This window comes from Rattus norvegicus, chromosome 4 (assembly GCF_021556685.1).
Source record: "Rattus norvegicus strain SHRSP/BbbUtx chromosome 4, alternate assembly SHRSP_T2T, whole genome shotgun sequence".
Taxonomy (NCBI): Eukaryota; Metazoa; Chordata; class Mammalia; order Rodentia; family Muridae; genus Rattus; species Rattus norvegicus.
In genome coordinates, this window is record NC_141537.1 from 34,369,642 (window position 1) to 34,382,439 (window position 12,798).

Genomic DNA, 12,798 nt, shown 5'->3' on the forward strand with positions numbered 1-12,798 from the left:
TATCGATGCAAAAATACTCAACAAAATTCTGGCAAACCGAATCCAAGAGCACATCAAAACAATCATCCACCATGACCAAGTAGGCTTCATCCCAGGCATGCAGGGATGGTTTAATATACGGAAAACCATCAACATGATCCATTATATAAACAAACTGAAAGAACAAAACCACATGATCATTTCATTAGACGCTGAGAAAGCATTTGACAAAATTCAAGACCCCTTCATGATAAAAGTCCTGGAAAGAATAGGAATTCAAGGCCCATACCTGAACATAGTAAAAGCCATATACAGCAAACCAGTTGCTAACATTAAACTAAATGGAGAGAAACTTGAAGCAATCCCACTAAAATCAGGGACTAGACAAGGCTGCCCACTCTCTCCCTACTTATTCAATATAGTTCTTGAAGTTCTAGCCAGAGCAATCAGACAACAAAAGGAGGTCAAGGGGATACAGATCGGAAAAGAAGAAGTCAAAATATCACTATTTGCAGATGATATGATAGTTTATTTAAGTGATCCCAAAAGTTCCACCAGAGAACTACTAAAGCTTATAAACAACTTCAGCAAAGTGGCTGGGTATAAAATTAACTCAAATAAATCAGTAGCCTTCCTCTACACAAAAGAGAAAGAAGCCGAGAAAGAAATTAGGGAAACGACACCCTTCATAATAGACCCAAATAATATAAAGTACCTCGGTGTGACTTTAACCAAGCAAGTAAAAGATCTGTACAATAAGAACTTCAAGACACTGAAGAAGGAAATTGAAGAAGACCTCAGAAGATGGAAAGATCTCCCATGCTCATGGATTGGCAGGATTAATATAGTAAAAATGGGCATTTTACCAAAAGCAATCTACAGATTCAATGCAATCCCCATCAAAATACCAATCCAATTCTTCAAAGAGTTGGACAGAACAATTTGCAAATTCATCTGGAATAACAAAAAACCCAGGATAGCTAAAGCTATCCTCAACAATAAAAGGACTTCAGGGGGAATCACTATCCCTGAACTCAAGCAGTATTACAGAGCAATAGTGATAAAAACTGCATGGTATTGGTACAGAGACAGACAGATAGACCAAGGGAATAGAATTGAAGACCCAGAAATGAACCCACACACCTATAGTCACTTGATTTTTGACAAAGGAGCCAAAACCATCAAATGGAAAAAAGATAGCATTTTCAGCAAATGGTGCTGGTTCAACTGGAGGTCAACATGTAGAAGAATGCAGATCGATCCATGCTTATCACCCTGTACAAAGCTTAAGTCCAAGTGGATCAAGGACCCCCACATCAAACCAGACACGCTCAAACTAATAGAATAAAAACTAGGGAAGCATCTGGAACACATGGGCACTGGAAAAAGTTTCCTAAACAAAACACCAATGGCTTATGCTCTAAGATCAAGAATCGACAAATGGGATCTCATAAAACTGCAAAGCTTCTGTAAGGCAAAGGACACTGTGGTTAGGACAAAACGGCAACCAACAGATTGGGAAAAGATCTTTACCAATCCTACAACAGATAGAGGCCTTATATCCAAAATATACAAAGAACTCAAGAAGTTAGACCGCAGGGAAACAAATAACCCTATTAAAAAATGGGGTTCAGGGCTAAACAAAGAATTCACAGCTGAGGAATGCCGAATGGCTGAGAAACACCTAAAGAAATGTTCAACATCTTTAGTCATAAGGGAAATGCAAATCAAAACAACCCTGAGATTTCACCTCACACCAGTGAGAATGGCTAAGATCAAAAACTCAGGGGACAACAGATGCTGGCAAGGATGTGGAGGAAGAGGAACACTCCTCCATTGTTTGTGGGATTGCAAACTGGTACAACCATTCTGGAAATCAGTCTGGAGGATCCTCAGAAAATTGGACATTGAACTGCCTGAGGATCCAGCTATACCTCTCTTGGGCATATACCCAAAAGATGCCCCAACATATAAAAAAGACACGTGCTCCACTATGTTCATTGCAGCCTTATTTATAATAGCCAGAAGCTGGAAAGAACCCAGATGCCCTTCAACAGAGGAATGGATACAGAAAATGTGGTACATCTACACAATGGAATATTACTCAGCTATCAAAAACAACGAGTTTATGAAATTCGTAGTCAAATGGTTGGAACTGGAAAACATCATCCTGAGTGAGCTAACCCAATCACAGAAAGACATACATGGTATGCACTCATTGATAAGTGGCTATTAGCCCAAATGCTTGAATTACCCTAGATGCCTAGAACAAATGAAACTCAAAACGGATGATCAAAATGTGAATGCTTTACTCCTTCTTTAAAAGGGGAACAAGAATACCCTTGGCAGGGAAGAGAGAGGCAAAGATTAAAACAGAGTCTGAAGGAACACCCATTCAGAGTCTGCCCCACATGTGGCCCATACATATACAGCCACCCAATTAGACAAGATGGATGAAGCAAAGAAGTGCAGACCGACAGGAGCCGGATGTAAATCGCTCCTGAGAGACACAGCCAGAATACAGCAAATACAGAGGCGAATGCCAGCAGCAAACCACTGAACTGAGAATAGGACCCCCGTTGAAGGAATCAGAGAAAGAACTGGAAGAGCTTGAAGGGGCTTGAGACCCCATATGTACAACAATGTCAAGCAACCAGAGCTTCCAGGGACTAAGCCACTACCTAAAGACTATACATGGACTGACCCTGGACTCTGACCCCATAGGTAGCAATGAATATCCTAGTAAGAGCACCAGTGGAAGGGGAAGCCCTGGGTCCTGCTAAGACTGAACCCCCAGTGAACTAGACTGGTGAGGGGAGGGCGGCAATGGGGGGAGGGTTGGGAGGGGAACACCCATAAGAAGGGGAGGGGGGAGGGGGATGTTTGCCCGGATACCGGGAAAGGGAATAACACTCGAAATGTATATAAGAAATACTCAAGTTAATAAAAAAAAAAAGGTCAAAAATACAAAAAAAAAGAAATTGAAAAAATTTTTTGTCTCAATGTTTGTCATCTCAATACTAGATGAGTTTCTGTTGTCTTACTTACAAGCTAGTAAGTGGTGGAGACACATTTAGGGTGCTTTGTTATCCTAAAAGTAGGGAAACTCTACATAATTAGTTGACAATTCCTCTATGAATGATATGTTGAACAAATTTTATCTGTTGTCATGTCTCCAGTGAATACATGAGGAACCCAAAATTTGTCTAGTCTCTTCTTTCTTGGATGGCATCATTTTTCCTTTAAGACCTGGAGAGTGTTTCATATGTGTGTGTAAATCCTTTATCAGATATATATTATACAATTATTTCTGGCAGCTTAGAATTGATACTCTTATTTTTTTAATGTTGTTTTGAAGAGAAGATGCCAATCTTCATCTGGCCCCATGTGTATAAACAACAGGCCACTCTTTTGTGGCATGTTTAAGAAATCTTCCCTAACTTAAAGACAAAGTTTTTCTTCCATGTTGTCTTCTAGAAGTTTTATCATCCGAGCTTAGGTTATGTCCTTAATCTAATTTCTATAGTCCTGCGATTGACGTTCACTCCAATTATACTGTCTCATTTCCCAAAACCACTATCTTTTCTCTGCTGGATTTCTTTGGCACCTTTGTCAAAAATCAATTGTCCCTGTACAGGTGGGTTTAATTCTGAACTCTCCATTCTCACCAATTGATTTTTTTCCTTTTGGTCTGTTGTGACTCCACATGTTCCGGATTACTAGAGCTTCGTTAAAAGTGTTGAAGACACACACATTTTCTCTTTTTGCGTCTTCCCTTCTCAAGTTTATTTTGGTTCTTCTAGCTCCATCACCTTTCTGTAAGAGCTGTAGAATGAGTCAGCCAATTACCGGTGAAAAAACCTACTGAGATTCTGATTAGGATTGCAATGAATCTAAGCAACAACTTGAAGATCACATAATTGACTTCTTAAAAATAACGAGTCTCAGGATCTGTGAGCATCCATTTTGTAGATAGATTTGTCTCTCTATGTAGTTACATCATCTTTATTTCCTCTCAGAGTTGTTCTCAGTTTTCCCCTACATACGTCATGCTGACTTTCACCAATTTGATATAGTTATGTGGCTTTCTTTTCATCTTCTTGATTGTGTGTGTGTGTGTGTGTGTGTGTGTGTATACATGTGTTTATGTGTGCCCGTGTGGAAGCCAGGGACACAACTCAAATGTCTTCCTCTATCTCTTTTCACCTTCATACTTTTCCATTTTTTATTGAAAATAGTTCTTTTCATATAATATATTATGATTATAGATAGTCCCCCAAGAAAGGCAGTTTATGTTGGAAATGAAAAAAAATCAAAATATCTTTGTGTGTGTGTGTGTGTGTGTGTGTGTGTGTGTGTGTGTGTGTGTGAGAGAGAGAGAGAGAGAGAGAGAGAGAGAGAGAGAGAAAGAGAGAGACTTTAAAGCCTTTATTAACCTCATATTAGTTTGACTTATTTCTTTAAAGGGACATGTTCCTGGGGACACTGGATAACCAGTTGTTTTAAGAGAAAATCACCTTCAGTTGGCTTCTGATTAGACTTCACGTAGCCAACCCATGATCCTGGTGTTGTCATTTGAAGAGTCTGTGACGCTTTACAAAGGCTTCTGAGTTACAGCTTGTAAGCCCAGCCTTGGCCTTAGCTTCCCCTTTTGAGTATGAAAGAGGATGAGAGAACACCTGATTCTCGGTACTTCCTTGTAGGCTTTAGCTTTCAAAGAACAGGTCCCTCAGCAATGAGGAAAGGCCTCTCTGTGGGAATGACTTCAAACTACCAAACACTCCCAACTCCTTGCTGTGAGGGATAAGCTGAGAGAGAAAAGCCCAGGTGCTAGTGTCTCCTAGAGTACTCAGCTGCTCTAAGGAAAGAAAACTCTAGAACAAGACTCCACTGGGCTGTGGCATATTTCTGAAGGAATGGGCAGATTACTATTATGAACAGAAGGAACTTTCACACTGTGGTTCACAGATACAATTGGACATTTTCAACTGACACAGGACTAAAGTCAGTAATGGCGGTGGGGGGCAGGGGTGGGGGTTGAAGGCCGGGTAGGAGCTTAGGAGCTATTGGACGCTGAGCTTCAGTTCTCAAAACAGTCCTTTTTCTTTCTTGAGGTTTTGTTGCTTCCATCCAGGCAGGGCAGAGAAGGCAGCTGGAGTCATCCCCAAAGCCTTAGTGAAATCTTCAGTGGACAGGTGCTCCTCCTTCCTGGTGGGATCCACACCCTCAGGGAGCTCCTCCACAGGCTTGTTTACCAGCTGCTCCAGGGGAAAGATGGGCAAGGGCCCAGAACTGAAGCTGGTATTGGCAGTGAAAACGTCCACTTTGGGGCTCATAACCTCATCAGCAATCTGGCTTCAGTCCCCAGAGTTTCCCAGCTCGGCCTTGAGGTCATCATAAGATTTGGTGTTACTCCACTTGAAGGGATCCCAAGCCAGGAACCAGCCTGTGAAGGTGGGGGGCTCGTGCCCCTGCTTCACCACAATGATAGGGGTCTCAGGGTCTCTGTTTCGGGATGGATCTTGAGGTATTCCTGTGCAGTTGTAGCTGCAGCCTTCTTTTCTTCCTCATTGGCGCGTTTCCCTATCCAGAAGACCTGGTCCCAGACAACCAATAGGAACACATCCTCCTCTTCCAGGTCCTCCTGAGTGAAGTCAAAAATCTCTGTGGCCAGAAAGCGCCCGGTCTGGTTGGAGCACTCAAAGAGCCGAGGAGTGATGACTTGGTTTTCCTCCTGCAGCCTCTTGGTGTTGGCATAGGGCACCTTCCCACCCAGAGCCATCCAGAAGTTGGCTGGCTCCTGCCCCTCGACCACCACTTGCTTCTCTGTCCGAGAGATGGTATCAGCAGCCATCTTGGCCATCTGCCGCTCATCCCCACTACAACCCTTTCCACACCACAGGTATAGCAGCAGGACGGAGTCTTGAGTATGAAGACGTCACTGGAGTTGAGGAAGGTAGCCCGGGCTGTAACCTCAAAAGCCTTGGTGTTATCAGCACTGTTCCCTCGGACCTGAAACAGCCTTGTAGAGGGCACGTGCTCCACGTTGTTCTTTCAGGAGGTGCCTCCCTGATAAACCACCATGCGCCCCTTGAAGATAGACATGAGGTGAGGCGGATACTTGCCCTTTGTGACCCGGATCTGCACTGGCTCGTCGTTGTACCTCTAGTCCAGGTTGACAGCTTGGTAAACCGAGGCTGCAATTTCATCCTGGCTGGCCTGGCTGCCCTGCCAGATATACAGCAAGTAGTGTTCCTTCTCGCCTATGAGGTAGGTGTAGAGTAGTAGGTAGCAGTCGCCACCGTAGAAATGGCCCAGCACTTGGACTCCACAGGCACCAGCTCTAAGTCCTTGATGCGCCACACCTGCACTTCCCCACTCCTGTCATCCACCATTTTCTGCTGGGCAGCCACTTGAGGCTGTACGTGCATGGACAGAGCATCAAACTTCACCGGTTCCACCTTGGCCACAGAGCCCACTGTGTGGGTCTTGCCGAGGCCTGAGGTCCGATTGGGCACTGTCCACTTCTGGAAAAGCTGCTGGAAAATGGCAGACTCGGCCCTATTGTTCTGTACCTCAACCTGCATGCTAGGTGGGTACTGCTTGGCTTTGATGAAGTTCAAGGCTTGGTTCATGGCTCCACTCCGCTCCTGGGCATTGGCATTTTTTCCCTTCCACACAAAGATCTTCAGGCCTCCCTGGTCCAGGATGTAACAGTCCTCATGACTGAGCAAGTCCTGTGTGAGTGGCCAAGTAGCAACTTCTCTAACAACTATTTTTCCTTCTGAATCAGACACATGGTACAGCTTGAGTGCAGCCTTAGCAGCCGGCTCCACCACTGAATCAGAAATTGCAGCCTTCAGTTCCTTGCGTGGGCCCAGCATGTGGATCATAATTGCCATCAACTGTAGGGAGTCCCCTTCCTTCTCCCGATCCACCACGCCTACGTAGGTGCGTCCACCCTGCTCCTGGTCTCGGATCTCTTTGGCCAAAGTCATGCCACGAAGTCTCTCCATGCAGTTACTCTCAGGCCCATTCCACTGGATGGTAAGCTTCCCAAGGTCCAGCAGGAAGACATCCCCTCTGTTGAAACTTCTAGGACATTTCCACCTCTCCAGCCAGCACATTCCTCTTGCCCTTGACATGCAACAGTCGCTGGACACCGCAGGAGTTTGTTTCTAAGTGCTTCAAGCCAGAAGCCACGCCCCCTTTCCAGATCACAAGGACTTGCTTGAAGTAGCTCCGGGAAGTGTCGCTCTCATGGCCTTGGACCTCACGGTGCTGGACAGCCCGGCCCTTCAGGTAGTCATCCATCTGTGTTGTGTAGATGGCAGCTGCCCCCTGCTCGTCCTGGGACGAGTCCTGGCCAATCCAGTAGTGGATATCATAGGAGAGGGTGCTGCTGGTCTTGTGGATAGCCAGGACTTCATAGCAGTCACCATCGAAGAAGCTCCAAAGGTGCTGGGGAACCGGCACCATCTGCATAGCCTCTATCCTCCATATTTGTATTCCTGGAGTGGTGTTGTTGAGAGAGTCTTTGACTTGGGCAGTCAGTTTAGTCATGGTGGATGAGCCTGTCTGGAAGAGGCAGCCACCACCTGGGAGATCTTAGGAAGTTGTGGCCCAAAATATCTTTACTAGATGATATGAAAGTATATTTAAGTGACCCTAAAAATGTCACTGAGGAACTCTTCTAGTTAATATAATAAACATTTTCAGAAAAGTAGGTAGATACAAAATTAATTCACAAAAATTATAAGCCTTCTTAATATACAAATGACAAATCAACAGAAAGAAATCAGAGACAAAGACCTTTGGCAATAGCATCACATACTATAAAATACCTTAACGTAATTCTAACCAATCAAGGAAAAACTTCTGTGACAAAAACATTAAGACATTGAAGAAATTGAAAAGAATATCAGAAGATGGAAAGATCTTCCATGCTCATGTATTGGTATGATTTGTATAGTAAAAATGACCCTCCTACCAAAAGCAATTGGGTCTACAGACTCAATGCAATTCCCATCAAAATCCTAGTACAATTCCTCACAGAATCCTGAAGTTGTGATGGTTCAGCATATATGCAGTTCTTTCCTGAGATATCTGAAGTACTCTAGAGACTTAGCTGATGATCAAGAAGTGCCAGTGTTCTTCTCCTCCATAGGTCAACTTTGGACTGACCTTAGACATTGTTCTGATTTGGTGCTATCTCAGGTAATGTTTTTAGGGGACTATTTATACAGAGTGAAGACTTTGCTTCCACTGTTAGCTTCCTCTTACCCAACAGCTCTGTAGCTTTCCTATCTGTCACATGAAGAGAATAATACTACAGTTATTGTAAGAATAAAAGGAATCGATTAATATAAAGGAGTTAATATAATGAAGTCTTGTGATGATAAATGAATTAATTAATATGAAGTGTTCAGAATTAAAAGTTCAATAGATTTTTTTGGGCTACTTATGGTGCTTGTTTTGGATACTTGTTTAACCTAGAAAGAGTTCAGGGATAAAATAAAATCTAGTAGAACTAATTTCTAGTCTAATATGTGAGATAGACATTTATGGCCACTGGAAAATATAGTTGAGATGTCCAAATCAATGGTGTTTTCTCAAATTAAGAAATTGTTTCTACAAATTCAATAGCTAATTTCATCCCCATAGTAAACTCACTCAAATTAATTCATAGTAAAAGGAGATTCTAACTGGCGCTATTTGGACGATGTAAAAATTGCTGTAAGATCTGACTGCAGAGCTTGCAAGATATGTACAATGGACCACCATGAAATAGTCTAGGAACACAAGACAATTATCTCTGCTCTCAAGCAAACCAAAGTCCTGTTTTCAAAGGCTTTTAAGAAGCATGTATTTGTTATCATTTGGAGGCCTGCTTTCACAAGGTGAAATATGATATTTAAGAGCAAAGACAACCCAGGGAATAACTAAAGCCTAATTGTTAATCTAATGAATTGAGCCTGTTTTTCTCTTTTCAGTAAAGAGTCACTGAACATCTATTGTGGTCATGGTGGTGTGGTAGGCTTTTTTTGTTTGTTTTGTTTTGTTTTTCCGTATGAAGTTGAGTATTGTTCTTTCAAAATCTGTAAAGAATTGTGTTGGAATTTTGATGGGAATTTCATTGAAACTGTAGATTGCTTTTGGTAGTGTGGTGGTTTGAACGTGCTTGGTCCACAGAGTGGCATTAATAGGAAGTGTGTCCCTGTTAGAGTGGGTGTGGCCTTGTTGGAGTAGGTGTGGCCTTGTTGGAGGAAGTGTGTCACTGTGGGGGTTGGCTTTGTGACCCTTCTGGCTACCTGGAAAACGGTCTATTCCTGGCTTCCTTTGGATGAAGATGGAGAACTCTCAGCTCCTCCTGCCATGCCTGTCTGAATGCTGCTGTGCTTCCTGCCATGATGATACTGAACTGAACCTCTGAACCTGTAAGCCAGTTCCATTTAAATGTCTGCCTTGGTCATAGTTTCTTTTTATAGTGATGAAATCCCTAAGACAGAAGTTGGTACCAGGGACTAAGGCATTGCTGTGACAGGCCTGATCACATTTTTGTTTAGAAGAATGTGGATTTTGGGACTTTGGATTTGGAAAACAGTGGAGTGCTTTAAGTGGGGCTTAGTAGGTCATACCAGTAGGAAGATGGAGGACGTTGGTGCTGAGGGTGATTTGAACTGTGGAAGCCTGACTATAGAGGCTCCAGAGAAGAAAAATTATAGTATGTGGGGTAGAGAACTTTTTTTTTATTGTACTTTGGTAAAGAATGTGGCTGCTTTTTGCCCTTATCTGCCTGAGGCTGTGGTAGACTTTTGTATGTGTGTTTAGAATGTGCAGTGAGCTAGCTGGCTTCTCTGTAGTCAGGAGAGTGCAGCCTCATGCTCCTAAGGGTGTTGACAGGCCTCAGCTCTTGATTGGACAGATTTTGAAACAGGCCGAATTCTGAGTCAGATTCCCATCTTTCCAGCACTGTTGGATCGCAGACCATACTTTCAGCCAGAGGTGTAGCTCAAAGGTCACAATCGAGCAGCAGGTTACAATAGAGCAGATCTGATGCTGTCACTGACATAGGCCAAGTTAACGTTGCATGACTTCGAATCTGAAAGACTATAGGTATTACTGTAGGAATTTACCACAAGGTACAATGTCAATTAAACAACACATTTGATAAATGAATGCTGTCTATATAAAGTATTGCATGTATCAAACACTAGTAACATCTTTTTATATGTGAGAACCTCTTTCATTTTCATAGATATTCTATAAGGATGAGATTGTAACAGCAACTCAGACTAGAAAACTGAGGCATCAGAACTGGGAGGAAATCTAGGCAGCTGGTGTGAGAGTCTACAGGATGCACGGCTCTGACACGTGGGTGAGATCTATTGTTTACATTCACCAATCAGCACATGCAAGATTCCTTAAATATTAAGTTAAATCTCAGTGTTAGCATATTTTAATGCTCACTGCATTGTATTTTGAAAATAAACTGTAAGATATATAATGTTGAGATTTTAGTCAATAATTCCATTTTTTTATACACTGCCATCTTAGTGAATGTCTTGTTGGTACCTGAGGAACCATATCCAGACTCTCAAAGTATCTCTGTAATCCTTTGCAGCATTCTGAGATACTTTCTTCAATGGTCCTTCTACTTCCCCACAGAAATGCCCCCTATCTATGAGACATACTAGCCTGAAATCACATTCATTCTGGAAATTTTCACATTAATTACTATTAATACATTTCATGAGTATGTTAGGGATTATTGCATCTCCTGAATTATTAATTTAAACTGTTGATAAAACTTTAACATCTCATAAACTCAGTTTTTGACTTTTCAAAGTTTCAATGGGACTCCAAGTCCCTTCAGAGCAAAGAGCAAGTGTTGATTGTGTAATAAACTTGCTTAGTTGTGTGTGTATATTATAGCTACAGCCCACAGGAAAGTAAATAAAGATTATTTCTAAGATTCATAAAACCTATAGTCATAAAAATATTAAGATAAGGGCTAGCAAGATGGTCCTTAGGCTAAGAACACTGCCTATACAATCTTGAAGATCTAAGTTAAATGCCTGGAATGCAAGGTTCCCAAGAAGAGAGCAAGTTCTCACAAGTTATTGTCTGATCCCCTCCATATACATGATGTCTCATGCATGAGCCTATCTACACAAGAGACGCCTGGGAAGATTGCTGGGCGGTTAAAACATTTGCTATATAAGCATGAAGACGAGAGTTTGGATCCCCAGATCCCACATAAATGTAGAGCTTGGAGGCCTACCTATAATTCTAGTGTTCAGAAGGTAGACACAAGAGATCATCAAAGCAATCTGGCTTCCCTGCCTATCCATACTGGTGAGCTTTGTATTCGAGTAAATGACTGCCTCAATTAATAGTGTAGACAATGACTAAGAAAGACCCCAGCTAGATTTTTGCTGTATATTTACCTGTAACATTTAAGCAACAACCTTGGGAATTGTGTGTTAAATACTAAAGTGGTCCTGACCATTTGAGAGTTTAGGGGAGGCTGGGATGCACTGTCAATGGGGTTGGGATTTAAGATGGGTCTATGAGTCTGAATAGTACTAAGACAAAGGAGAAGAAAGAAAGGTGTTTAAGACTGAGAGAAATGTATGTGTTCAGAAGACTGTATATTGAACACATAGAAATTGCAAGACTGATCTGTTAGGCTGGGTTGTAGAAAACCATAAACATTGTATAAATGACAGTATCTTAGATATTAGGAAATTATTAAAGGAATTTTTGCTTATAGTGATAGCGTGAAAAGGCTGATTAAAGGAATTAATTTGAAAGTTATGAGAGAGAGTAGTAGAGTTATTCTGTAATAAGAAAATATAGCTTCTAAAATTTTTGAATTTTTAACCCCTCTCTTAAGTTTTAACCCAAATAAAATTTATTATTTTTGGAAGCAAATTTAAGGGGAAAAGACTAAAAGGAGTGAAATTCTACCAAATGTCAAGCTATATTTAGTGGCCAGAACTAGCCAGGAAGGCATAGCTTTGTGAGACAAATCAAATCTCTGGATTTGCATTCAATAAACAAGCTTAGGTATTAAGTCAGTCATTTACATTTATGATAGGCAATATCCTAATAAATAATTTCCAGCTGTACTGCATTATTTGATATCACTCCTATGTTACTACCACTATATTAAATGAAAGTAGTAAAACAAGTCTTATATTTTGTTGATGAACTCTATGTTTTGTTATGGATTTGTCATTACGTGGGCTTATGTCATTTTCACATCACTTACCAGATTCAACACATTATCAAAGTTGTTGACATTTCTGTTTCGAGTGCATTTTAATGTCAGTTTATACATGGAAAAGAATGAAAAACTCCAACAGGGACATTGATAGTTGGAGAAAAGTAGGCCTTCCTCAGAGCTCAAGTGAGCAAGAAAGAAGAGTCCTCATAAAATCTGAGACAACTAGACCCAATGCTCAAGAAATTGCCTCAGAAATTATTTCCTATAACTTTTAATTTCTTGTGGGATACATGATAATTTTCAAAGGTTAAAGGCGATCAATGAAGGTAACATCAGAGAAAAGCCAGCTGACAATTAACTGGTTTGGAAGCAGATTGTGTAGTCTCTGAAACACTGCAGAGCATCTTGACTATAACTCAAAGTACAAGTCCTGTGCAAGTCCTGTACAGTTATTTGTCATAGAGCTCCAATCTGTTTTAATAGCAAGGATTGGTTTGAGGACATATGTTCACCAATGCATTTGTCCAATGACTATTCACTGAGTGACTAAATTTCAGGCTATAAACGATAAAATAGAACCATGTAGA

General features: G+C 41.5%; 1 long non-coding RNA gene and 1 pseudogene across 7 annotated transcripts in view; one reads left to right on the plus strand and one right to left on the minus strand.

Moving 5' to 3' along the window:
• LOC102552448 (uncharacterized) overlaps positions 1-12,798 on the plus strand; it is a 30,326-nt gene that overhangs the window by 11,278 nt on the left and 6,250 nt on the right. For 2 of the 7 annotated variants that reach the window (XR_015685933.1, XR_015685936.1), the window contains exons 1-2: positions 9,274-9,416; positions 10,238-10,353. The exons of 1 other annotated variant lie outside the window; for it this stretch is intronic. This is a non-coding gene — a long non-coding RNA (uncharacterized LOC102552448). Of the gene's footprint in view, positions 1-9,238; positions 9,417-10,237; positions 10,358-12,798 lie in introns of those variants that run through there. 4 more of the 7 variants (XR_015685938.1, XR_015685935.1, XR_015685932.1 and 1 more) reach the window with 4 other exon arrangements.
• On the minus strand, positions 5,064-7,596 carry Vil1-ps1 (villin 1, pseudogene 1; annotated as a pseudogene).